Raw genomic sequence first — 27883 nt, 5'->3', positions numbered from 1 at the left:
CCCGTTTTACTAGAGTGAAACAAAAATCGAAGCCAAGCCATCTAATGCAATACCACAAGAAGCTATTCCAGGAGCAAGTTGCAGGCAAGATTAGACAATACTATGGTTCTGCAATTTCAGTCCATGTCTACCACTGTTAACGTAACAACAATATTAGTGATGCTGTCCAGCGGCTAATAAATTCCTACTTCAGATTAGCCAAATGTTTTGTGGATGCTCTTCTGGCAAGTAAGCTTGATGAACAGCTTTCGAATGAACAAGTGGTCTGGGACAATGCCACTTCAGTCCTTCAGTCTGAAATAGCTCAAGCAAAAACCACAGATTATCATCCAAAACCAGATGATCATACAAGAGGCCAACTACTTGTGTCTCACTTGGTGTGATTTGTCCTTTGGTTGACGTATGAAGAGGCATGTTGTTTGGCCAGCAGTCAAGTATCATCCTTCCAAAGACAGTCAAAAAAGGTGTCTTTCAATTGTGTAGTACATAGTATTTACTAGGTCCAGAATTTACCAGTGCACATAAGTCTTGCTGCCTAGTTACACCATGAATGTGGGTCTCACAATTCGATTGACATATTACACCTTCATTGATTCTGTATAACCTATACAAAGCTGAAGTGGGTAACTACTACTTCTGTAAAGATTGAGGTAGAGAGACTCCAGGGAGGTGTATTAATTTCAAGTGGAAAGTACCCACAATGAGATTAGAGACATATTTTAGCAGTTGATGGAAAGAATACATCCCTTCAAGCCACAAAATGCAAAGTGACTGTAGGGAGTCCTGCCTCAAGTTGCATCACTGAAGTGAGGGGAGTCACACTCTCCACATAGGCAACCAGTCTCATAACATGCAACATTTGAAATACCTACAACACACCTAAAACTGATTTGCCATGAAAAAAATGTGTGAAGTCAACTGTGTCCAGTCAGAACCTTCCCTGCACTGACCTATGTATACCTGTCAAGGCAAAGATGACTGACCTTTATCATTAGTGTGTAGGTTACCACAATGATGAATTTGAGGAGGATGTTGATTAGAAGTGCCACCAGTGCAATTAAGTTACAATGATACCGCACAAGTTTATCATTAGGTTTTGTTTTACCCTTTAAATTGCTGTTGTGGGGCTTTGCGGTCACAGGGGAAAAAAATCCAACTTTTGGTTTTGAAGTAATGCTTAGAATCATTCGACACAAATATTCAAGGTGGTCATTTTAATGTGATGTGTCATTGTTCCTGTGGTAATAGCATCACATCATAGCTCTTAAAGTAGACAATCTTACAAATGATGCATGGCATGAGTGTGTGTAGAGAGGGGAACATTAAGTCAATGAAAAATTAGTAGTCTGCCACCTGTGTAAAAGGGAAGGATGAATGCATGGGGTGATAGTTCCTGGCACAAAGAAGGCTACCCTTGCTGTCAGGAAAGTGAAGGCACTGCAGTCAAACTTTATTTGAGGGGGAGAGAGGGAGTTAGTTTTCTAGACTCCTCCTGGAGTTCTGAAGTTATCACCTAGACAAAAGAGGTTTTAGTATTAATTCTAATACAAAAGCAGGGACCTGGCCAAGGAAGCTTATTCTGCTGCTCTGACCAATCGGTGATAAATATCTAATTTGACAGGGTTTGCCTGGAGAGAAATCCTCAGCTTCATTGATCTTATCTCTAGAAAGTATGTTGCCTACACCAGCCTGAATTATTCCACTCAGATTGGATCCATGCTGAGCACTTATAGGACCCTACCATTGATTTCCAATTGCTGCTCATTAACATGAAAGAAAAGAAAACCAGCTCCTTTTCCCTCCCTCAGCTTCCTACACTGAAGATTAGACTCTTAGAAAGTCAATTTGCTCAAGTATCTGGGATCTCCCGGTTCATACAGAACAAACACTGAGACAAGGAAGCTGGAGACCCCATGCAAAACTCTCAGATCTCATTAAGATGCAGTAATGAGACAGATCCAGTTGAATACCACTACTAAGTTGTTCAGAATTTAGTCACACAGCTGATGTGCAACACGCACCTTCCAAAGTGATTTAACTGGTATTGTTCATATGGCTGTGGGAGCTGCTGCGGCTATGTGAAATGTGAATCAGTTAATATATGGACCAAGCACACACTCACATTCACTGGATCAATGGTTTGGTGAATATTGTTCAATCTGCCGAGGACAAAACACACATTTTACATTATGAAGGCTCTTGAGCAATTAAACAGCTTAACCAGAACAAGTAGAGCAGTGAGAGGATTGCTTTGTAAATTAAAACTCCATCTAATTAAATTGAAATACTTAGATCAATTAATGTATTGGATGAACGATAGCTGTAAGAACAAGCAATCAGCTCTTACTTGTTTCTCTGTAAAAACCTGTGCACCAGGTGGTTGAACTACAAAACTGTAGACTTACAACTCCAAGGTAGAGTTCTATTGTTCTCAATAGAAACTACTGTCTGTGTGCAGATGGATAGGAGTAGCAGCAATGAAAGGCACGTACCAACACGTTGTTCCAAACATCCATTCAAGTGTATCTTTTTATATTTTTGCATCCTCTGCGTTTAAGATAATTGCACATAAACAGAAGCCTTCAGCTCTGCGGCATATCTTCCAAAAGCCTTCTTGGGCGGGAGATTATATATGTAGGAATATAGAAAAAACAGGCTAAATTTATTGTCTTGAAGTTGCAATAAAATCCATCCAAGCATTTTTAGTTTCTCAGGAATATCATGAATAATTTATTTTGCTAGTTATGAAGACATTATGAACTAACCAAATAAAGACTCAGAACCAGTTTGTGTTTGAAACTTCAAGTTTGGAATATTTTGGTGCAAAGAAAGGAAGTTAAGGGATACAAACAACATCTCATACACCCACAGAATGTTTTTTCTTGCTTGTTTAAAGTAAAAACCCCAAAGTTAAACAGCCAATTGTTCAGCTCTCCCTAGCCTACAAAACTATTCCTTGATTATTTTAATGTCCTTACTCTTGTAATCTTGCTATTGCTACACTTTGATACTTGTTAAAAATGGACTTTAAAATAAAAAAGGGGACCTCAGCAAGCTGAAGATGCTTGAGGAGGGGGACAGTATGCCTTTAACTAAGCTGTTTTTTCACTTTTGCCAGCATCCTCAACATTAGAGCAACATGAAAAAGTGAAGCAGAGTGAGCCAGATACCTTGTTATCTCTAACAACTTTCTTAGCCACATTGTGCAGTGTGACGTATCCTCTTACTTTGGCAGCAGAGAGAGTCTGTACTCAATCTACTTAGCAGAGGTTGAAAAACCTGTGTTGACAGAGAAGCATGGCTTAGGGGAGTAGAATACAAGTGCATGTGAAGGATGTGGGTACGTACTAGGCTACATTACACAGTTCTCTACGTGCTCATGCTGTGCCTTCCTGTCAACACTGACAATTTTAGCTGTATATTACGAAAGTCTCTCAATGGCAGAAAGACGCTCCAGCAGGGGGTGGCAGTGGAAAGGTTCTGGCAGCTCCCCATTGCTGGAGCCCTTTCCCTCTACAGGGAAAGAAGCTGGCATCCGGGAAGATGACTGCCAGGTTGTCTGCCTTTACGGGTCATTTCCAAGTGTCTCATCCATTCAATCCGCATCCTTTCAGTCCATAGACAATTGGCACTCTAGCAATATCACTGGGCAGGAGAATGAAATTGGGTAGTGTGTAACTCTTCCTCTTAGATAATCATCCCAGCAGACTAAGAGCAGTCACAGAATACACCCAAACCCTTCACAGAGTGGAGGTGGAGAGTTCTAAGGTAATCTGAGAGCAAACTTTCTAATACCTTTAAAAAAGGGCTCTGGAGCTTCTTCCTGGGTGGGTGGCAGGGTCCAGTTTGGATGCCAGTGGAACTAACTGGCATCAAATGGAGTGCCATTGGCATGAGTGACAAGTGTCAGCAAAGCAGCAGTCAGAAGAGCTCAGTCAATGCTCAAGCAAAGGGATCTCCGAGCCTCTTCATAGCATGTACCACAAGTTAGAGGAATCTCTCACAAACAGCTCCCTCAGTCACCAACCCAAACATCCTTTCAGCAACTACAGCTCATCTAGCCTGCAAACAATTTCCATTAAATCACATGAGCCAAGGAGCTGTACAAGGCCAAGACAAGACACCAGTGCGTTCTGGTGCCAGCATGTGGTTATTAGGAAGTGGAGTTTCTCCACTCAGCCGTGGAAGTCTCCCTACAGACTCCAAGAAAGGCAGGGTCATTTGAATGAAGACCTAAGGCTGAACTATGGGAGGCAGCTCCTTTCAGAGGCACTGGAGACAAGGGAGTGGGGTTATTTACCTGAATGGTTGCTTCACTTCTAGGGATTCCTGACATAGCTGAAGATGTTACTATAAATAATCACTTTGTACAGAAAGCAAATTGCCAGCATTACCAGATGTGTGCTGGGTTCAGTTGAAGCCACAGAAGTTCAGAGCTAGACTTTGAATGGCTATGGACTGAAGTGAAACAGATTGATCAAGGAGCTCTAAGAGGGGATGTGCAGGCATCTATTCAGAGATGAAAGTAAGCAGGTGCAAAAACCAGCAAGGAGCCATTTCAAGTGCTGGGACCTGGGTTAAAATTTCTTACCGGTACGGTTCTATTGTAAATTACTTTCACAGCTGCACTTATTCAATATCAGCTGTTAAGAGAAAAAGCTCATTTGCATCCCATTGTTGGGAAAGGCATTAGACATTTCTAGGGCCTGATCCTGGTCTTTATTACCCCAATATCTACAGTGCATTTATATTGGATTCACACCAGTGTCTGGGAAAGCAGAATCACACTTATAGAAGCTAGACAAAAAAGAATCTGTTTGGTCCATTTAAATCACCTCTTCTCCCTATGGTCCTGGCCCTATCAATTTCTCAAAAGCTTTGTACAGTACTTCCAGTTTTAAGTGACTACTACAAAACCTACAGTGTTACCTTCAGGAGCCCAAGACATCTCTGAACTGGGGTTTGGCAACTATCAGGCCACCTACAGCCCAGAAGCTAGAGGTCAAAATAAGGGCTGCAATCAAAAGTCAACAGCAAGATGAGGGAACCTGAAATGATGTGGGGATTCAGATCTCTGTAAACACTAATGCAGTGGTCTCTAATCTTTAGAAGTATGAGATCACTTTTTGAATGTAAGTGCAATCCAAGATTTACCCAAAAATCTTCGCCCCACCCACTTCATGCCCCCTTCTCCAAGGCCCCACCCCTGCTCACTCCATCCATCCTTCCTCCCTTTCATCAGGCAGGGGCAGAGGGTTGGGGGCTTTGGCTTTGGGCTAAGGGATTTGGGGTGAGAGAAGGGCTCTGAGCTGAGCCTGGGGCAAGGGGTTCAGGACACAGACCCTGTAAGGGAGTTTGGGTCTAGGGGGGCTCAAGGCTAGGGCAGGGGCTTGGGGTGCAGGAAGGGGTACATGACTGGGACAGGGATTCAGGCTCCAGTTGGGCACTGCTTACCTCAAGTGGCTCCTGTGTAGTGGTGCAGTGGGGCTAAGGCAGGCTCACCTCTGCCCTGGCCCTGCACCACTCTCAAAAGCAGCCAGCCAACTCCGTCCACCCCAAACCCTGTTGTGCCCCTCACCCCCATTCTGTGAAGATAGAGCTGTTCCCCTCTCCCACCCTGTATTCTAAGGCAAAGGGCAGGAATTGCACAGCAGTGGGGGGAGGGGCAACTGAAGTGCTACAGTTGATATCTGCTTGGCCACACCAGTCAAGATCAAGTCAGACTCCAAGATCTATCAGCAGATCCTGATCTATTGGTTGCTGACCACTGCACGAATAACTGCTCCATTACAGCCAATGACAACATTTACCTCAGCCGGAACACAATTGGACCTCAACTATTCTATGAGCCTGTTGCAGCCAGAGATGCCTCTCCCTTTGACTTAAAAAACCCCCCAACAAAACAATGATCCTGTAGCACCTTAGACTAACAAAAATATACAAGTAGTATCATGAACTTTCGTGGCCACAACCTACTTCTTCAGATGACAAGACTCCCTTAGACCACTGCCCCACAGCAGTGATAATTATATAACACCAGCACATCCTGGTTGGCATGAGCTCCATGTTTCATTTCTGAGTGCAGTTTAAGATGCTGGTTTAGACCTATTAAGCCAACACTGGACATGCTGCTTCTCTATGGGATATTGCTGCAGTTGTAGACAGTGGAGATAAGATACCTCCAGTTTGGGTGATTTCAAAAGGAACAGGGGGGTTTCCTCTTCTGAAACACACCCCTGCCTCCCCCATTTTGGTTTAAAGCAGCTTGAATCTACTGACCTTTAAGGTATACTGCAAATCCACTTATTCGGTGGGAATTTTGGGGAGAAGGAACATGGAAGTTTACATTTCATTAATGCTGCTTCATCATAGGGCAGGGGAGGAAGATGAAATCAGATGACACTTTGAGATCCCTTAGCAGCCCTACATTTAATTATTGTGTTTTAAAAAAGCTTAATTCTTATTTGTGGGTGAAGAGATGCAGCTAGAGATATTTTTACGTGGAGTGATTTTATAGGTACTTAGTACAGAGGATGGGCAGATTTAATTTGTAAATATCAGTGAAAAACAAATATCCCCTCCTACATTCCAGATCCACAAAGGTGGTGATAGTGCTGCAACTGGCTTACAACATTAATGTGCTTATCTTCCAGTGGGAAATGTCTCCAGCCTGCAGCAGAAGCCACTCAGAGCAAACAAGTCCTGAGATGGCTGGAAACCACACTGCCAAGAGACCTCAAACTGGGGAATTTGAGGAAGATTGTGATGAGGACATTCTGTTCTAAAATGTGTATTCTTGATGTCAGCCTCATTTAAGCTTAAGACCCTTTTAAAGCTTAGGAAATCTTCAAAGTGTTTTGGTTAAGAATTAAGGTTGTATGACATGAATATACCAGTGTGTTCACACCCTACATAGTGTCATTTTTTGTACAAAACATGTATTGAGGTATTTAAAAACTCAGCTTGCTGATCAGTAATGTCATGGCAAACTGCACCTGACATTATGTACGCCATTATGAACATAAGTTGAAATCAGGACTAACTTTAGGCTTTCCAGATATGTCTGGAGAGCTTTTGGAACTGAAAGTTGTATTGTCTCTCATATTTGTATTTTAGGTTTAGTAATATAAGGTAGTATATAATCATTTAATATTGTAATGAGTTACATTCTTTAGTTAAGTATAGAACTCCTATATTTCCTTGTTCTAAAGTGTAGCGAGTAAAGAGACAGGATCTCATATTGTGTCTACGTTAATGAAATTAGAAATACTAAAGGCCTGGGCCTTCGATGTGAATTGTTTTCATTTGGCTTAAAATAAAACACTGCTGTTTACCTTTGAAGGATTCTGTGAGACTGTTTGTATGAATGAGACAGTGTGAAGGTCATCGTTAGAGCCAGATGGTCAAGACAGAAGGGGGAGAATGTAGGGTGAAGATAAACTGTAAAAGACAGACTGCGAAGAAACATATCTGTGTCAGGAAAACCATCAGTGAGTACCCACAGTCAAGAATTGATCAGACTGGCAGAATTGACGGCTCTAAAAAGTAAAGAGTGGGCACTCCTGAAATCAACTGATTAAATCCAGTACAGGATGAGCCTTTCGAGATGTTTTGGGAATGAATGTCAACATCAAAAGATAACAGTAACTGGCCACAGACTGACACAGTGAAATCCATAGAGGAAAGGATTATAAAAGCAGGGTGCTTTGCTATGGAACTTTGGATTTGTCTTGCCACTAACTCCAAGAGCATCGGCTCAATCAACCGACAGAGCCCGGCTCCCCCTTTGTGATCCATCTGACTGGCCACTAGATTGATCCAGACTCTGGACTGGTAACTATAACATCATCTGGCAGGACTCGGTGTGTGCATTGAAAAGCATATGCAACTGTTGTATTCTCAATAAATGCGGCATACCACCTTTTCCCCATAAGAGATCTCGTGTGCTAAGTTTAAGCAACCAAACCAGTTCCCCAGTGACAAAGAGCAAGTTGATATCTCATTCCAGTGTAAACAAGGCTGAAGGACTGCTACCTGTAAATGGCCATTCTTTGGCAGGAAAAGAGCAAAAATATACATCTTAGCAAAGAAACAGTGTAGAGTTCTCTCCCACACAGACTGCTCCCAGATGGATATGCCTCTCAAAATGGGGAATGAGCTAAAAAGAAACAAACACCCCAAGGAATCCTTCTTGTCCTGCCCTTCACATTGACTGAAGAGAAAGGAAGCAGCCATTGGACTCTGGGGGCAGGGCCTTGACCAAATGAGTGTGGTCTGTAAAGCTAATAAGAAGCACGTGGTGAGAAAATTATGCTTTGAACTTAATGTCATGATGTTAACCAGTAAGCATCCTGCCTCCAGCCTATCACAAGACTTGCGGTCCTCCCCCTCCCTCCACAGTGAAGTTCATGCTCCAGCCCCACTGCAAGTCTCAGCTCTTCCCTCTCAAAAAACACTGGGGCTGGAGTGAAAGGAGTCCCAGTGCCCCACGTTGAGTGAGAAAGGCTTTTTTGGGGGAGGAGGGAGGGAGGGAAGGGGAAGTGTTCTCCCTGTGTGTGGCTCCCAAGTGATTTTTCCATTGGGTCAGCAGCCTCTAACCAAAAAAATATTCCTTTAAGGCAGGGGGGAGGAACAATACACTTGGTATGTCTGTACTGTGCAGGAGAGGGCTGGGCAATACAGGGAAAGATCTGGGACTAGGAGCTTGTTGGGAGTTACCAGCCTTGGTCATGCTGCAGGGTAAGAGCCAACATGTGGCTGGTGTGTACACACACAGCGGGGCTGCTGGGAGTGACTTACCTGTTGGAGGCAGTTTATGGCTGGAGGCCACAGAAGCAGAGCATTGTGAAGTTCACCCCAAGATACCAGGCAGGGGTGACAGAACTACTCAGGTTGGATTGTGCCCTGGAAAGTCACAGGTTGAAACTGAGTTCGAGTCCAACTAATATCCAAAACAAAACTGCACTTTAAAAACACCCTCCACTCAAAAGATGTCCACCACCACAAAATCCAAGTAATAGGATGTCTAGACATGGATAGTTAAAGGATCCCATTGACTTTCCCACCCCATATTAACATACAAAAATCTCCGATTGTGGACTATCGCTTCATCCCACAGCCTTAAATCTGCCCCCTCAAACCAGCAAAAATATTCAAAGATAGAAATAGCAAGTGGGTAGGAGGACATCATGCAGCAAGGGCCAGTACTGGGGGTGGGTCATCCATGTGACCACTAAGAGTGCCAGAGGTCGAGGGGGTGCCATTCAGCAGTGCAGAGTTGTGCATTGTTGGGGTAATGACAGAAACTGCTTCTGCCTGGCAGGGGAGCAACACATGAGAGTTGCCCAAAGTTTTGCTTGTTTCCTCCCACTGGAGGAACATGAGAGGGGGCAAGTGGTGATGCACAGATATCGCTCACCTCTTCCACCCCACATCTCAATCAATACTCCTCCATGCCCCCTAAGGCAAGTAGAAACACAAAGCACCTCATGCAACCAGGTCACTGCCCCACAGCCCAGGTGCAGAAAGTAATGTGGATGCAGGGAGCCCTGACATTGCTCCTTGCTCCCTACCCCCAGCCTCACACAAGAGAGCAGAGGTTCTACATTCAATAGGGGGAGTGAGCAGCAATGCCAGCTGCTCCATGCATCCAGGTCAGTTTCCAAGTGTAGGCACAAAAGAGGCTGCAGAGGTTTGGGGCGCAGGGGTATGAGGAGCCTGGAAAGCCCACAGGGACCAGGGCAATGGGGGCATCCACAGAGGCCCAGGGTGTTTAAGTACAAGTTTGCTCAGGGTGTCATTTTCCCTAAGGCCCAGCATGTAGCTTCTGTCCTTCTCCATGGTTTAGGCTGCTAGGAGCAAATCAAGCCTGTGCTCAAGTTCCTCTACTGGCTGGTAGCTTTTGATGCCAGTATAGAGCTTTGCTCCTGAACATCACATCAAAGTAATTCATGGCCCAAGATAGCTGGGGCTGAGAACCAAGTTACGAGCTATGGATCACTGACAGGTGGGCTCCTTGGGAACTACACAGTTCACAATCCCCACGGCAAAGAATATAAGAGCTGGGAACAAAACTCAGGTGACAGGATCTGGCTATGGAACAAGCTTCCAGAGGAGGCCAAGTGAACACAGTGTCTGACCATCTTCAGAAAATACTGAAAAACCTTCTTTGGCAGAGGTCCTTCTGCCATAGGAAGGCACAACCAGCAGGGCTGACAGCCTCACTTGGTGGTCCCCGGGCAAGATGGACATCCCCTGCTCCATGCCCCTGGAAGTGGTGGGTGCTGGGACTAGGCAGCCCTCACTGCTGTCTGGAGCACGCTGCACTTCCCCCATGCTCCAGCAGCAATTTAAAGGGCCCAAGGTGCTGGCTGCTGCCACAGTAGCAGTAGTGGCATGTAGCTCCGGGCTCTGGGGAAGTTGCCCCTTTTACGCACCTCACCCCATTGGTGGGCCTGGACACGAACGCTGGCATCTCCTACTCAAAAGGCACCAGCTACGCACACAAATAAACCCTGAAACAGATTAGCCTAAGCAAAACAAGGGGAGTCAAGTAAAAACCACTATGTGAACTAGAAATATTACCCGAGAGAGAGACAGAGAGAGAGAGAGAGGACAGAGGACAGAAACACTATAAAGCCTACTAGGGAGCTTGCAACTGCAATCCAGATTTCATGGAAAACACTCAGAACATCAAATGGGTCAGTCATTACAAGGCTACTCAGAAAAACATTCTACTTCAACACATCACTGAGACCATACAGGATTCGGATGTAATGTAATGGCCTCGAACTATAGTCCTTTCAAAAGCTTTATTACACAAGTATGAATATGCTTAGGGTATACTAATGACAGCATCAGTATATACTCAGCACGTCCATTACAGAAACAAAGAGGACAAAGTTAAAAGTGGATAGGCAATGCAAGCAAAGTGAGCTGGCACAGAGATGAAGGAGCTGGCTGGATTCCTTGTCCATATTTCCAGACATTCTAACCTTGTGGATTGTTTTTATTAAAAAAGGCCTGGAATATTTGCAAACAGACGGCAGGATCAGCTTTGGGTGTTCACTAGACTTTTTTTAAAAATCCACTCTATGCCTTAACTTATTTGAACAGAAAAGGTGTGTGTTTTGTATTTATTTGGGGAGCAAGAAAGAAATGATTATGGTCCTGCAAACATAATGAAATTCCAAATCTCCAACAGCCTCTCTGTATAGAAAAGACAGACCAGTTACAACAGGAGTCTCAAACTGAGCTTACCTTCGGGCTAGTGCCACTCCTAAAATCCTTTTAGCTGGCCACTCCTGCCTGGCAGGGCTCCAGAAGAGGGGACAAGATCCCTGCACATTCTCCCAGCCCCGCTTACTGCTCTGCACTCCCCACCCCCTCCCACAACATGCATCTTCAGCCCTTTCTGCCACCCTGGGGTGATTTAACCCCCCAGGGTCCTCCTGCCACCACCACCAGTAGTGCAGGGGGACTAGGGAGGCTTCCAGTGCTAGCTCCACACTGCTGCTAGTATGCTGTGTGGCCCAGGAGAGGTGTGTGCAGAGCCATCCCATCCATAGAATGGTTCAACATAGCTGCCCCAGGCCATATGCTGTGGGGGGCCCTATGGATGGGATGGTCCTCCATATTTAGGTTGGCCTACAAGGCCCTGAGTAGACTGGGATCATTCCCCCCACCCCCACAGTCACTATGGTGGCAAGAGCTGTGGCGAAGCAAAGCTACACAGCAGCCCATTCCACTTTGCTGCCATTTCCCAAGCCAGCCCATGCTGGGGCTGAGGCACCCTGTTTCCCATCACCACAGTGAAGTGGAGCAACTGGGCTGGCCTTATAAATGTCAGTGAAGCAGAGCAGATCAGAGGCTGCTGCACTGCTCCTTTTCCACACGGTTCCTGCTGCTGTGGTGAGTGCGGGGGAAGGAGTGGAAACCTGACCCCTGCTGCTACCCCACACCAGGCCTCCTGGTAATCCAAGGTAGTGTCCCTCAGTGGAGAAGACTTGAAGGAACGGGTGCATTGGGGGAGAGGGTGGAGAAAGGGCAGGAAAAGGCAGAGTGGGGAAGATCAAGAGCTGGACTTGAGTGGGGAGGAAGGTACAGACACCCTTCCCCCTAGGGCCGCAGGGACTCATGTACCAGCGGCCATGTGCAGGCTGGATTGTAGAACTGCTCAGGCTACAGATGGTCTATGGGTCTTGATGTCTGAAACCGCTGAGTTACAGAAAGGGAGCTTGGGGCAAGATGTACTGGATCACTTTGCTAGGAAACAGTTTTCAAATGTCCAGTTAGAGGATAGCTGACTAGATTTAATCACATTGGCCCAATCAACAGCAAACTTGCCATGTAACAAATATGATGATGGTCAGTACTAAAGTTCGAGAACCAGCTGTACTACAGTTACAAAAATAGCAAGTACAGGTGTCACCTGAACAGAGCCAGCTATATACAAACCAGTGAGGTGACAAATACCCCCTATGACCACCATACACAGTCCTGCCCACAATTAAGAGGTCAACTTCTCTGTGGATGAAGGAGGCCTCTAGGTTATTTAGGCCACTGGAAATAAATTAGCCATCCAGCATGTGGCAGAGGAACCCATTTTCCCAATGGCCAGCAATCTTGTGATGTGCAACACATTACACACAAGAAGGACACTAACTACTAAAGAGGAACAATATTCTTCTCAGGCAGCTCCAGGCAAGCAGAGCATGACATCAGCATCCCACATGAAAAGCAGTCTGTGCATATGATCTATACTAAAACTGACTGACCAGACACTTTATACAAAACACCAACTGCATGGTCTTCTACAGAGTTCAGTTTCATGCCAGGGCATAAGCTAGATGCCTAGAGGATAGATGTGAGTGTTAAAAGCTTCCCACAACACAGGCTGCCATAATACCTCAGGTGCAACAAACATTCTAGGGATTTGTTTGCCATAACTTGAACAAAACAAAAACCCAGTCAAATGGACAGTGCTCGAGTGTAATTCTTTTGAGACTGGTGTGGCTACTTTAGTCACTCAGACCACTCTAGCTTGTGGCAGAGAACAGATTAAGTATGAGACACATTTATCTGGTGGGGGACTCAGATCTGTGTGTGCATGAGAACATGTGTGAGCTTTACAGAAGTGTTAAGGAGTTCTGAACTAGGAATTGGACCACTGCTGGAAACATGTCACAGATCCCAGTTGAGCCCCCCAGTTAGCCTGCTGTGAGAAAACCTAGATCCCAGGTCCGTGGATGTTATAAGCTTCCCTAGACTTTAACAGGCAACAGCACTGTTTCCTTCCTTAGCCCCTCTGGTACATTTCCAGCACACTAACCTTCAGGGATCTGTCAACCCTTCAGGAAAACAGAGCACCTCAGCCACCTGCTGTAGGTCTCCAGGACTGGTGGGGACCACAAAATACCTCAACAGCTTAAACACCATGTTGGGCTGAAGCCTTACCTTTAGATTGCCCACTTGTACTTGAACAGCACCAGAGAGGACTTTGTCTCTTGCACCCACACTGGTGGCCATTTTCCCAGCCAGCGACCACTCCTAGCTGGTGTCTTTTCCAGATTCCCTCTCCTGGTCTTCTGTAGCCCAGCACTCTGGGCAAGTCTCACAACAGTTCACCCCACTTCTTGAGCTCAGATTCACAAAGAAAAGGTCCTTTGCCCTTCATGGGCTCAGCTTCAATTCTTTCTCCTGGTAGGGTACCAACTCCCCAGGCTTTTCCTTGCTAGGAGTCCAAATACACATAAACTAGCCTTTCACCCCATAGGCCTCTATCTCACTTTCTCGGTCCCAGCTCAGGGCTTCTCTCCATTTTATACTCTCCCCCCCAAGTTAACCCCTCCTGTAACACTGCTCTCCAGCCAGAAGCCAGCTCCAAACTATTGGTTCTTCCCAGAGAAAGAGCAATTTCTCCCTAACTCCTCTCTCCCCCTCTAATTAGCTCCCAGCTCTATAACAGCTGGGCTCAGACTTTCTCATGAAGCCCTATTACATACAGCTGATGTTGCCAGCTCATCAGTGAGATGAAGGAATAGGGGCCAAGTCCAGCATGCCTCCAAAAACAATTGTATTGTTCTAATAAAAGAGTGGTCAACTTCCCAGAATCAGACCGAGTCTCAGGCGTAATGGAGATCTTTACTTTAAAATCCCATGGTCTGTTTCTTGTCTTACACCAATTTTACATTGGTATAACTTCACTTTTGTTAATTGAGAAACTCCTGAATTACACTGCAGAGAGAAGGCCTAGTTTCTTCTTTTGTGGCTCCTGGAGCTGGGTGAATAATTTCCTACATTTGTATTTGGCAAATGTAATCATTCTTCTCCATGGACAAATAAACTGTTTTAACAAGTGCTTGCTATTCAAAAGCTGTTAAAATGACTCAAAATCTTGCTGACATTAACTAAAAAGCACATATAAAATCAATCAAAAGGTGAGAGGGGAGGCTTAACTCTGCCAATGTATTTTAAAAAATCCCAGTGCTACAAAAGAAATAGCCATTAGTCTACTCCACAGGCCCTTGTCCTGTGAACCTGACTCACACAACTGATTTTATGCTCCTGAATTAACAATTTATGTAACAAAAATACTGGTAAGAAACCCACAATTTATAAAACAAACAATTCTTTAGTTAAAATGTTATTTCCACCTTAACATAAATCCAACAAAAGTACAGATAGCTGTCTAAATGCTTTCAAAAGCAAATGTCTCAGGAAAAATACTAGGTATTAAATTAAATGAATGTAAAACAAATGCCAAAATTTGTCAAGAATTCATTTATTCTTCATCTCCAAAGTTATGCAAAAAGAAGATGGAAATATCTGGAATATATTAGAAATGAAGCCAGAGTGTCTGCCCTGCACTGAGTGTCATTGGGCAGCTGAAGAAATACTTAAAAGGGGATGGATGACTGAAAGAATCCTTGCATTTTCAAGATGAGAGAATTTATAGGGATTAACAACAAAGAGAAGGCATTCACATCCATCAATCCTGTGGAGATTTGGGGAGAGTGAGTATGCAAAACACAGCCCAGGATAGGAGCCTTATTCATTCTTTAAACCATATTGACAGCACAGGAAGGAGTCAGAATAAAAGAATATATACAAAATAAACAAGGTAACATTGTTGATCTATAACTGACATACAGAAGGATAAACCTCTGTTACTTGTTTCAATTGTTAACTCTTATGGGGTATGTCTACACTACCCTCCTAGTTCGAACTAGGAGGGTAATGTAGGCATACCACACTTGCAAATGAAGCCCAGGATTTGAATTTCCCGGGCTTCATTTGCATAAGCGGGGCGCCGCCATTTTTAAAACCCCGCTGGTTCGAACCCCGTGCAGCGCGGCTACACGGGGCACGAACTAAGTAGTTCGAACTAGGCTTCCTAGTTCGAACTACCGTTACTCCTCATTTCACGAGGGTTCGAACGAGCGGGGTTTTAAAAATGGCGGCACCCCGCTTATGCAAATGAAGCCCGGGAAATTCAAATCCCGGGCTTCATTTGCAAGTGCAGTATGCCTACATTACCCCGCTAGTTCGAACTAGGAGGGTAGTGTAGACATACCCATGGGGATTAAAAAAGACAGGTCAAAGAACAATAGCTTTAGTTTTTTAACTAATTTATTCACAGTATTAGTACATGTAGTAACTGTTATAAACAGTGTGTAGAAATTAAAAGAGCCAACATTCATCAAGATGTAAATGAAATTAAGACATTCCCATGAGTCCATTATTTACTGTTGCAAACATTTAAAAAGATGCAGAATGAAATTCTGTCTCTGTTTAAATCAATGGCAAAATTCCTATTCACTTCAACATGGCTAGGATTTCACCCAGAATGCCAGAGTCGAGAGTTTTCATTTTCTTTTGAATGATTTTCATGGAATTTTAATTCAGACAAGGAATTTTGTTTTGTACCTTAACCCATATTCCTTATTTTAATTAATTTTGTTTGGTTGCTTTTGATCACCTTTTTATTAGTTTTACTACTTGTATTCTTTGATTAATGGCTTAATAACCTTAATTGTAACTGAACAATGCTCTTCCCCATCACTCTTTAATTCATTAGTGGATGAAATACCCCCTCATTCAGTGGGCCAGCACAAGCCTTTGCAACACGTAAGTTCCACTTAAGTATTATTTTAAGGACTGCACAAGTATGACTTTCACCCTAGTTCCAAGCACTCTCCATGGCTGTGTCTACACTGGGCCACTTATTCTGGAAAATCAGCCGCTTTTCCGGAATAAGCTGCGAGCTGTCTACACTGGCCCTTGAATTTCCGGAAAAGCAACGATGCTCTACTGTACAAAATCAGCCGCTATTCCAGAAAAACTATTCTGCTCCCGCTCGGGCATAAGTCCTTATTCCGGAACACTGTTCTGGAAAAGGGCCAGTGTAGACAGCTCAGTAGTCTTTTCACGAAAATGGCGATCGGGGCTCTTTTCCGGAAAAGCGCGTCTACATTGGCTACAGACGCTTTTCTGGAAAAAGGGCTTTTCCTGAAAAGCAGCCTGCCAATGTAGATGCTCCTTTTCCAGAAAAACTGAAAACGGAATAGTATTCCGTTTTAAGCATTTCCGGAAATTCATGCCAGTGTAGACACAGCCCATTTGTTTGAGGGATGGCACTAGGTAAATGCAAGGCATTATTTTTCAATAATTGCACAAAACAGAATGCTCTTTCCATATCTCATAGTCTATACAGTGGGATTTCTGATGAGTTCAGATGCTGCCACACTCTTGAACTCAACACTCAGCTTCTATTACAGCTTGAGCCAGGCAAGACAATGCCCAGGCATAAGAAAACACATGTTGTGCAGATTAAGAAGCAGTATAAATCATGATCCTTTGTTATTGCACCATTCTTCAGTCCATGCTGCTGCAGGTGACTTGCAGACTCAGTGCAATATGCTTCACTCCCTAACACCATGTACAGTGCCATGCTAATGGTATCACCTTAAAACACTAAATCCTCACTGTTGCAAAATGAAGAAGTAATGGGAATAAAGGAGGGGCACTAGGCAGCAGTTAACTAGTACTAAGTGGGGCAAAAAGTCTTCCTTCCCCCCACCCCCAATCCTGTCCTGATGCTTTCTAGTGATGCTCCAGTTTATTTACTTTGTCTTTTTGAAAGCACTAATAATTCAGGGTTTGCATTTCATGTTTATGCTAACACACTATCCTGATGTTAATTAAATAATCGTTCTTAACCATTCACAAACATTAATTAAGTCTTACAATATTCCTGCCTGCAGGTCAGCATTATAATAATCATTACCTCCATTATACAGATGAAGAAACTGAGGCTCAAAAGGTAAACTGAATACTTAAGGCTACAAAGGGGATCAGTGACAGAGCTGGAATTAGAAACAAATCCTGACTTCCAGATTTGTATTCAACCATTTAGACCAGTGGTCCCCAACCATCGGAGGTTGCCAGGGGGCGTGGCCGTTCAGCCGCCGGGCGCTAGAGAGCGGGGACACTTGCGCACCCGGGGGTGGGGCCCCCTCTAAGGGCTGTGTGCCTGGGGACAGCATCCCCCCCAAGTGCCGCGCGCCCGGGGCCGGCGCTCCCCCCCCAACTGCTGCGCACCCGGGGCCGGCGCCCCCCCAAGTGCTGCGCGCCCAGGGCTGGCGCCCCCCCAAGTGCCGCGTGCCCGGGGCCGGCGCCCCCCCCAAGTGCCGTGCGCCCGGGGCCGGAGCTCCCCCCCAAGTGCCAAGCACCCGGGGCCGGCGCCTTCTCCAAGCGCCGCGCGCCCAGAGCACGGGCGGCCAATTCGCAGCGCTCCCGGGGCCAGCGCTCACCGTGCGCCATGCGCCCGGGGCCGGCTCCAGCACCATGCATGCGCCACGTGCTCAGGGCCAGGCCGACCCCAAGCACTTGGCGGGTGCACAGAAATGCCCCCGCGGGCGCCATGGCACCCGCAGGCACCATGTTGGGGACCACTGATTTAGACCATGCTGCTTCTGTATAATGAAGATATGTAAGAAATTGGCTTCTGACTGTGGTTTACAGTAATAAATAAACAATCCTAAGCACATTTAAGTGTTTGTGGAGTCAAACACAGATATAGACAGCATAGTGTCTACTCAGCAGATTGGAAAATCAAGCCCAGTATATTGTACCTGGGATCTGCGGGATGCACTAAACTTGAGGGAGGCTGGCGGCCCACAATATAGATCTCCATTAGAGTTGCCAACTTTGTAACATTTAAAAATGGAACAAGTCGTCAGGAGTGCTCGAATCCCCTTTCCTCCCCCCAGGCGTCACCCTGTCCTGCCTCTTCCTTCCCAGGCCCTGCTCCTGCACTGTCCCATCCCCCCTTCCTCCATTGCTCCCTGCATAGATGGGTAAGGAGGGTCTGGCCTGCAGAACTGGGCCTGGGAGTTGCAACTACTCAATGCAGATAAGAGCCCTGGCTGAGTAGGGGCTGCTGTAGTTGATGACTCAGAACCTCCCCTGCCTTCCCAATCTGCAGTAACTGGACTTTGGGTGTCTAGTCAATAGATTTGAAAACTAGACCTCTGGCCACCCTAATCTCCACATGCCCCATTTAGCCTTTGGCCTGCACTCTGGCCGTTCAAGACATAATTAAAGGAAAGGGCTCCTATTCCAAGTTATGTGTGGAGACAATACACTTCCCATGTCAGGACCAAAAATTTAGCGGAGTTGGCCATATGGGTGACCCCTGACTCCTGAGTGCCAATTATCTGGCAAAATGTTACTACACTTCATCTCCATGCAGCCATCAGTGTAGGGGAATGGTGAAAGGAGGGAGAGTGAAATGAGTGTGCATTGCATGCTCTCTAGCTCTCCACTGCCATAGCCCATACACGAGAGTTGCAAGCCCCTATTATTGTCCCCCTAAGGGCCATAAATATCCCCATTCACCTCGGCTACATCTACATTGCAGGCTTCTTCCACAGGAACTGTTTTGCGCAAGAGAGCATCCACACTGGCAAGATGCTCTTGCGCAAAGACCTCCCCCCGGAACCACTTCGGACAGGGCAAAAGGACACCAGTACCTTCCGGAGGTAGGGACTGGAGACCCTCTGAGACACGTGCTTAAAAGGATCTCCCTGGACAGCTGTTTCTCTGCTGCTGCATGCTTTGGGACCTCTGGTAGGGACTGAAAGCTGTAGCAGTGCCTGTTGTGGTTGCCCTGAGCCTCTTTGGACACCACAGCTTGTGCCTTAGTGCCTTTGGGGACTTTTGCCTTCTACTTGCTGTGGCATGGAACCAGAGATGGCTCTGTGCCTGCTCTGGCCCCACACGGCCATTTTGGACTGTGTGCAGCTGCTGCTCTATGCTGACTTGCTACTCCTGCACGAGTTAGATGCCAAGCTCAATCTGGAGTCCCTCTCGCTGGATGCAGAGGCTTCACTGTGGCATCCCTACCCGACCATGGAGAGCTGATACTGGAGACTTGACACCAGTTCTGACTGGTGGGATCGGCTGGTCCTGGAGCAATGAGACAACCAGCCCTGGCTCCAGAACTTTAGGATGTGGAAGCAGACATTCCTGGAGATGTGTGGCTGGCTTGCCCCTGTGCTCCTCAGACGCAACACCCAGCTGTGACGTGCCATCCCCATCAACAAGAGGGTGGAAGCTGGCCACCCCGAACAGCTACCGTTCGGTGGCAAACCAGTTTAGGGTGGGCAAGACCACAGTGGGTGCCATCTTGATGCAAGTAAGGCCCTTAGGGGCGGGGGAGGAGGAGGGCTGCAGTCCCTGCCCGGTGGAAGGGAAGACTCCAGGCTGGAGGGAGACGGGAGAGGGGATGAGCCCCGTCATCCGGGGAGGGGGGGAAGGTGAACCCCATCACCCGGGGGCTGGTGCCGTCCCTCCCTCACAAAGCCCTGCTGGTGGGGGTGGGGCTCCGAGATGAGGGGGCCCTGGCGTGTTTGAGGGGACAGGGGGACGAGCACCTCCCAAGGGCTCATGCACCTGCCCTGCCTCATTCTGTGTGTCCCCTGTGTTTCTGTGTGCTCTTCTGCAGGCTGTCCAAGCCATCAATGACATCCTGTTCAAGAGGGTCATCCATCTGCAGGACGTGGATGCAACCATAGCTGGCTTCTCTGCCCTAGGGTTCCCCAACTGCGGGGGAGTCGTGCATGAGACCCACATCCCTATCTGGGCACCAGAGCATCGAAAGGCCCACTTCATCAACTGGAAGGGATACTTCCATGGTGCTCCAGGCCCTCGTGGACCACCGAGGCTGCTTCATGGACATATATGTGGGGTGATCGGGCAGGGCACGTGACACCCGCATCCTCCGAAACTCCAGCCTGTTTCGCAGGACGGAGGCAGGCACTTTCTTCCCCTATCAGGAATTGACGGTTGGGGACATCTGCATGCCACTGTGCATCGTGGGGGACGCAGCCTACCCCCTCATGCCGAAGCTGATGCGCCCATACAACATTCAACCTGAACCTGAATCAGGCCTGCAACCAGTTGGAGCACGCCTTTGGCCAGCTGAAGGCGAGATTCCATTGTCTGCTCACCTGTCTTGACATGGATGAGCAGAACATCGTGGAGGTTGTCACAGCATATTGTGTGCTGAACAACATAGTGGAGTGGAAGGGGGAGGCCTTCCTCCCGGGGTGGATGGCAGGCGAGGGCCAGGTGTTCAAGCAGCCTGGGATGGGGGTGCAGGCTCACGGGGTGGCTGAGGGGCAGACATGCCTGCAGAGCTGGAATGCAGAGCTGGGGGGGGGGAGCTGCCGTCTGCTTCTGCCGCGCGACATCTACAGAATGCCTGGCCCTTTGGGGGGGTCCGGCAAGCAGGAAGTTGTGAGCTGTGAGTGCGGGTATGGAGTGAAGGGTTCTTCCTCGTATGAAGCATCAGCGCTCTTGCACAAGAAGCCCTCAGTTCTGACACCTTACTGTAAATTTACTTGTGCAAGAACGCACGTGCAGTGTAGACGCTCCACAAGTTTTTGTGCAAGAACACTTGTTCTTGCGCAAGAAGCCTGCAGTGTAGACATAGCCCTCCAGAAGCTGGAAGCTGCAAAGACAGAATAAAACCATGCTAAAGCCAAGTCCATGCTAAATTCAGCTTGGCCATGCTGCAGAATTAAAGCCTTTTTTTTTCTTTTGCATCTGTTAAATATTTTCCTAATAGCCACTAGATGGCCACATAGCCAGTTGTGAGTATCATATTTTTCAGTTAACATCACTGAGCTAATAGTGATCAGAAGCAGGATTTATGATTTCCATTTTCCAGCCCAAGGTTTTAATACTTTAGCCAAAACAGACAATACATCAGGAGCAGGGAAGCTCTTTCTAGATGTACTGAATGAACTTGAAGGAGACCCTGACACTTCAGTGGCTATGGTTTGGAATCTAATGTTACAACCTACATATGCCTCTTGCATTGTTGTAATAGAAAGAATAAAAAGTTTCACATTCAACATTCATTTTAGACCAGACCAATATCAGCGCTGGGTTGAGATGGTTTAAAATTGTTGATTCATTGGGATGCTAGAATGATAGTCATTCTGCACCTCTAGCCAGCATCTGTTGCTGTCATATAAATTTTCCTTTACACCTCATCAATCTAGGCTTTAGTATCATTTCAATGAGACAGCTCAAGGATTTTTTTGGCAAAATATTAAAGTTCCAGTCATCCTAGAATGTATTAAATAGTGTCCAGAACCATCAGTCCATCAAAGGCTCAAAATTAATTTAAAATATTTGAATAAAAATCATTTTGCTACAATTCAAGCTCACAGGACCTCCCATTCTAGGGTTTTCAGAGGGAAATCAAAATGAACATTTAGAGTCCTACTTCCAAAGGAAGCCACAGCCCTGACACAAAATCAGCTTCTGCCATTTGTACTTGCCAGAAACAGAATCTGTTTGTGTAAGCATCATTTGGACATGCAACAGATTACCAAGTTTTTTCTCAGATGCACAAAAGGACAGGGGCAAATTCAGAGGCAGTGTAGGAGATAGTTTTGCAAAGTGTGGGGCTTCCCCCTTCCTAGAACCAGCCAGCGGGGAGGAGGCACAGAAAATGTCTCAGTTAAGATGGGGTGGCCTTTACACCACCTGGTAGGGATGAATGAAGGAGAGGAACATGAATGGTTTGACTTTATTGAAGGAAATTCTGTGTTCAAAAGTTTTGGTTAGACAGATTAATGAGATGAGATACATACTGTTTATGAACATTTGGCCCTAAGTGTTGATTGTGGCATGATCTCAAACAAATAGCTTTACAGACTGAAATGTCAGCCTTGCCCTAAATCTGTTTGGAGGCCGTTCTGCTTTGCACATGGAACAGACACTTTTCCAGTGGCATATTAAATTCCTTCTTTTAACCCACAGCAATCAGCTCCATGACTCATTTCCCTCAGTCCCCCATTTACCCCAATAAGGCCAAACAAGGGTCCTTTGTAAAAGGTTCTATAATGTAAGACTTTAAAGATGCCATTTGGGAGGTTCATCAACAACTTGTTGCATCATTTCTTTTTCTCTGTAATTTAATTACAAACCACCTTTTCTTCATACTAGAAGCTTCAAAAAGGGTCAATATAAACGGGCAAGGAAGAAACACAAGCAACAGTCACTGCCAAGGGCAGAAATAACATGGAAATTGCAGATCAGAAAACAGAGGTGCCATGACAGAGCTGTGAGACACCAGGAACTAGCAACCACATCCATTCAATTTTGTATAAAGACAGCCCCATAGCTAATATTTAAATACTCTAATGCCCTTGTGCTGATGGGGACTCTTTCAGGGCAACAAATGTGACCCTTGTGCTCATCCTATGGTGGCATCCTGGAGTTTGTGTGTATGTTCTAACATTGGTAGAACTCCTGCCTTTCCATAGAAGTCCAGGAAAAACAAAAGATCAGGCTATTAGTGCTTGCCAAGAATCACCAGTACTTAAAAGATAAACCAGGGAGACTCAACAGTAGGAGAACATAACTGCACTTCTTTGCAGGAACACCTCCATGCATTATTTTATTAGCACCTTCTGGCTACATTGTAAAAGACAATAAATTGGAGCATCCCATTTACCTTCTCTGTCCAATTTATTGTTTTCTCTAACTCTATTATTTCCTATTTGTTAGATTCCTAGTCAAGATGGGACCATTGTGATCATATGGTTTGACCTCCTACATAACTCAGGCCCCCTCAGTTATTCATGAGTTCATCTAGTAAATAATAATTTCCAGTGGTATTTTTAATCCCATTTCTCCTACAGCCTAATTTAAAACTTTTTTCTGAGCAGAGGCTTTCATTAACTCTGTTCACAATAACACCCAAGTATTTTCCTCTAGTTGCAGTTAACTCAGAACTTAGCAATGGGTGTCAATAGCTCATTTTGTTTCTTCAGGTTTCTTTGTTTATCTTGTATTTCTCAACACAGAATTTCATCTGCTATCAAGCTACTTATTTACTCAGCTTTGTTAAACTACTAACACTCTAACCTTGAATTACTGAAATAGATGTCATGTGTCTGCACTTTAGCCACATCTCCATGTCAGAATATTAAGCAACACAGTATGAGTCTTGTAGCACTTCATTGATAACCTTGTGCCCTGCTGATAATTAAACATGTACCCTTTGTTTTCTGTATTCTAGCCAGTTTCTAATCCATGATGGAATTTTATCTCTCAGGTTGTGAGTGCTTAGTTTCCTTAATAGCCTCTTGTGAGACAATTTATCAAAGACAAACAAATTACATCCACCAGTTCTCCTTTATGCATTATTTTGCTTACTCACATGAAGATTATTGTAGATAAGAGAGGTACAATTTTCCTTTAGATGAAGTATGTAGTTTTCTGAGTATGTCTGCATGATCATTTCACTTTTTCATAATTGTATTTTAATTATTGTTTTGACTAGTTTACCAGGGACTAAACAAAGGGTAACTGCTCTGCGATTGCCAGAATCACCTCTTACATTTTGGGGGGAATAAAGAGGAGTGGGCTTACCCCATTTGCTACTCTCCAGGCCTCCAGCAAAGCACCTGATTTAAATGAGAACATGTATTTTTGTTAGCAGCAGCATATAGAATCATAGAAATGTAATACTGGGAAGGATGTCAAGAGATCATTTAGTCCATCCCCCCATGCAGAGGCAGAATTAAGTAAACCAAGACACTCCTGGCAGTTGTTTGTTTAACTTATTCCTAAAGACCTCCAAAGATGAGGATTTCACAATGTCCCTCAGCAGCCTGTTTCCAAGGCTGTTTTTAGAGCTAGGTGAGAAAGTGGTAGAACGATTACCTGGGGTGCCAACTTCCAGAGACTGCTGGGCATCGGTGGCACTTGGGGTTTTTTCCTCCTTTTTTTTGTTCAGCTAGAAGGTTCCTCCTTGTTCACCCCCTCCCACTGGCTGGTGTTTGTTTCATTTTTGCTCTGCGGGGTGAACAAAAACATTTTTTTACTCTGGTTAGCAAAAGAGTTAAGACTAGCTCTGCCTGTGGCTAGTCTTATCTAGCCTCGTAGTTAAAAAGTTAATGTCTAACCTAGTGATAGAAATGTAGCCATGTTAGTCTAGGGTAGCTGAAACAAAATACAGGACTATGTAGCACTTTAACCTAGATCTCCCTCACTGCAGACTAGGCAGATGAGGATGTTTTGCCCTAGTAGTGGAACTGGCAGAACAATGGATTGCAGTCCTCTTTGTACCAGCCCTGAACACATTTGCAGACTGTTAGCAGCCCTCCCCCCCCACAGCTTTTTCTGCCCCAGACTAAACCTGCCCAGTTCTTTCCACCTTCCCCACTGACAGGGTTTTCCAACTCTCCTCTCTGGTTGGGGATGGACGCCTACCAACCTTCACCTATCAGTGATCTGCAGCAGTTCACAGAATCACAGAACCGGAAAGGACCTCAAGAAGTCATCAAGTCCAGTCCCCAGCCCTCCTGGCAGGACCAATCACCATCTAGATCCGTGGTCACCAACAGGTAGATTGCGATCGACTGGTTGATCATGAGGCCTTGACCAGTCAATCGTGAGGCGTCCGGGCCCCCCACCCCTGAGAAGCCCCACTACCTACCTCCAGCGAAAATGGAGGTAGTGCCGGCTTCCCGTGGGTGGACAGAAGTCCGGCAGCTTAGCGCCACTTCCAGGGATTCTGGAAGTGAGCTGGCTGCTCTGCCAGGTGTGCTGCGGGAGGGGGCATTGGCCCTGGAGGAGGAGCACGGCAACTTCCCTGCACTGGTGCAGGAGGGGTGAGTTGGCCCTGGGACAGGCGCATGCAGGGTTTCCCTGCGCCGCAGAGCGGGACGGGGGGAGGAGGGGTGTTTCCGCCCTAGGGAAAGCGCGTGTGGGGTTTCTGGCCCCGGGACAGACATGCGCAGGGTTTTCCTGTGCCGCGGTGGGGGATGGGGAGGGTCAGGCCCAGAGGAGGCACACGCCGGCTTCCCTTGGGGGGGAGGGAATCCTGGGAGGAGGAAGATGCAGGGGACTCTGCCTCCACTGTCACCCCGCCCTGTCCCCACTCCCCTGCCTCCTGTTCCCATTCCCCAGTTCCCTCTCCCCACCCACAGAACTCTATTCCCACTACCCTGTCCCGAGCCACAGAACTCTGTCCAGACTGGCACCCTGTCCCCAGCTGCAGAAACCCGTCCCCAGTGGCACTCTGTCTCCTGCTGCAGAACCTGTCCTCTGCCCTCCCAGCACACTGTTCCCTCTCCCCTGCCTCCAGCCGCAGAACCCTGTCCCCACTGGCACCCTGTCCCCTGCCAAAGCACTCACTAGCACCCTTCCCCAGTACTATGTCCCCTGCTCCCACCAACACAGTTGGGGCCACATTAGTGAAGTTTGGGGAGTGGGGGGTTGGAGGAGGTTTTTTTTGCATCTCACTTGTGTGGCCCCAACTGACTTTTCTTGGGTCAGTGACCCCATGACTCAAAACAGGTTCCCTGCCCTTCTGAGAAATAAAGACAATGCAGAAACTTTTTGTTTGACATAGTATTTTATTTAAAAATGAAGCGTGGCCAACAAACCCCAAATTGGGGCTAATCCCCCATCTGGCCACAGCATCATAACACTCCTGCACTCCCCGTTCCCTCAGACCCTGCATCTGAGCCTATCATACACTGGAACCCCCTGCCCTGAACTCCTCACATACCCCAACCCAAATTCCTCAACCTTCACATCCAGAAGTCTGTGGCTTGCTTAGTACCCTAACCCTACATCTGACCCCAACGCTGCCCGGCCTGGCACCCGCTCCCCAAGCCAGCGTCCCCTTATCCACTTTCTCCTGCATCCAGATTTCCTCCCAGAGGTTGCACCTCTCACCCCTTCCCACGCCCAAATCCCTCATTCCCACCCCAGACCCTACACATCCTGTCTCAACTCAGCGAGGGTATGGCTAGACTGTAGGGCTATGTCTAGACTGGCATGATTTTCCACAAATGCTTTTAACGGAAAAGTTTTCCGTTAAAAGCATTTGCGGAAAAGAGCGTCTAGATTGGCACGGACGCTTTTCCGCAAAAGCACTTTTTGCACAAAAGCATCCGTGGCCAATCTAGACGCGCTTTTGCACAAAAAAGTCCCGATAGCCCTAATCGCGAAAATGGCATTTTTGCGCAAAACAAATCTGAGCTGTCTACACTGGCCCTTTTGCGCAAAAGCTTTTGCACAAAAGGACTTTTGCCCGAATGGGAGCAACATAGTATTTCCGTAAGAAGCACTGATTTCTTACATGAGATCGTTAGTGTTCTTGTGGAAATTCAAGTGGCCAGTGTAGACAGCTGGCAAGTTTTTCTGCAAAAGCTGCTTTTGTGGAAAAACTTGCCAGTCTAGACACAGCCCAGGAGTTTTTCAGGATTCCGGAGATATCTCAGAAAAACACTTCTGCATCCAGGGATGCATTTGTTCTTCTGCTTCTTTTAGTGGAAGAGCAAACATGATCTTTCGGTCACCCCTATATTTCTCTTTCCACGAGGAATAAGGGGGCTTCCAAAAGAAGGGTTTTTTCTGACATTTGGTCCAGTCTAGACAGGGCAAATGTTGGAAAAACCTCTTTTTTCACAATTCTTCTATGGGAAAGCAGCAGTATAAGGGTTGGGGATAGCAAGTTATGGAGAGGAGGAGAATAGAGGGGCAGGGGTTCAAGGAAGGAGTGAGGAAGTAGATCTTTGCTTGTTCTGTCATTTAAAAAGTAATCTTAGATGTAAAAAGGTTGGAGACCATGGATCTAGATCATCCCTGACAGCTGTCTGTCTAATCTGCTCTTAAATATCTCCAGTGATGGAAATTCTACAACTGCCCTGACAGTTTATTCCAGTGTTTAACCACCCTGACAGGAAGTTTTTCCTACTGTCCAACCTAAACCTCCCTTGCTGCAATTTAAGCCCATTGTTTCTTGTCCTATCCTCAAAGGCCAAGGAGAACAATTTTTCTCCCTCCTCCCTGTAACACCCTTTTAGATACTTGAAAACTGCTATCACATCTTCTCTTTTCTAAACGAAACAAGCCCAATTCCTTCAGTCTTATCTCATAGCTCATGTTCTCTAGACCTTTAATCATTCTCGTTGCTCTTCTCTGGACCTTCTCCAATTTTCCACATCTTTCTTGAAATGTGGTGCCCAGAACTGGACACAGTACTCCAGTTGAAGCCTAATCAGTGCAGAGTAGAGTGGGAAAATGACTTCTCTGTTCCTCTCCTGAGCCCCAGGCCTGAACCCAGCAACCCCTCTCCTGTAGCCCCCTGAGCCCAGGGGCTAATCCCAACTGCCCCTCCAGGGCTGCAAAGCAAAGCTGCAGTTTCGTATCATGCTTATCCTCCTTAACTGCCCTCTGTCTGCCCAGCCTCTCGGGTCCGCCCCACCCCCGCTCTGGCAAGCCTCCCTTTTCCTACCGCCTAGGTCCTCTGCTTGCTTGCGCTTTCCTTCCTGCCCCTACCCCT

At 46.3% G+C, this 27883-nt stretch overlaps 1 long non-coding RNA gene across 2 annotated transcripts in view; it reads right to left on the bottom strand.

Annotated features, from left to right (window-relative positions):
- The window catches only part of LOC112544898 (uncharacterized), a 197272-nt gene that overhangs the window by 169242 nt on the left and 147 nt on the right, over positions 1-27883 (bottom strand). Inside the window, exon 2 of one of the 2 annotated variants that reach the window (XR_016349618.1) lies at positions 24250-24381. This is a non-coding gene — a long non-coding RNA (uncharacterized LOC112544898). Of the gene's footprint in view, positions 1-24249; positions 27855-27883 lie in introns of those variants that run through there. The other variant, XR_016349617.1, reaches the window with a different exon arrangement.

This window comes from Pelodiscus sinensis, chromosome 5 (genome assembly GCF_052426305.1).
Source record: "Pelodiscus sinensis isolate ZL-2025 chromosome 5, ASM5242630v1, whole genome shotgun sequence".
NCBI lineage: Eukaryota > Metazoa > Chordata > Testudines > Trionychidae > Pelodiscus > Pelodiscus sinensis.
The sequence above is the reverse complement of the archived record's forward strand: the minus strand, read 5'-3'. Positions and strand labels throughout refer to the sequence as shown.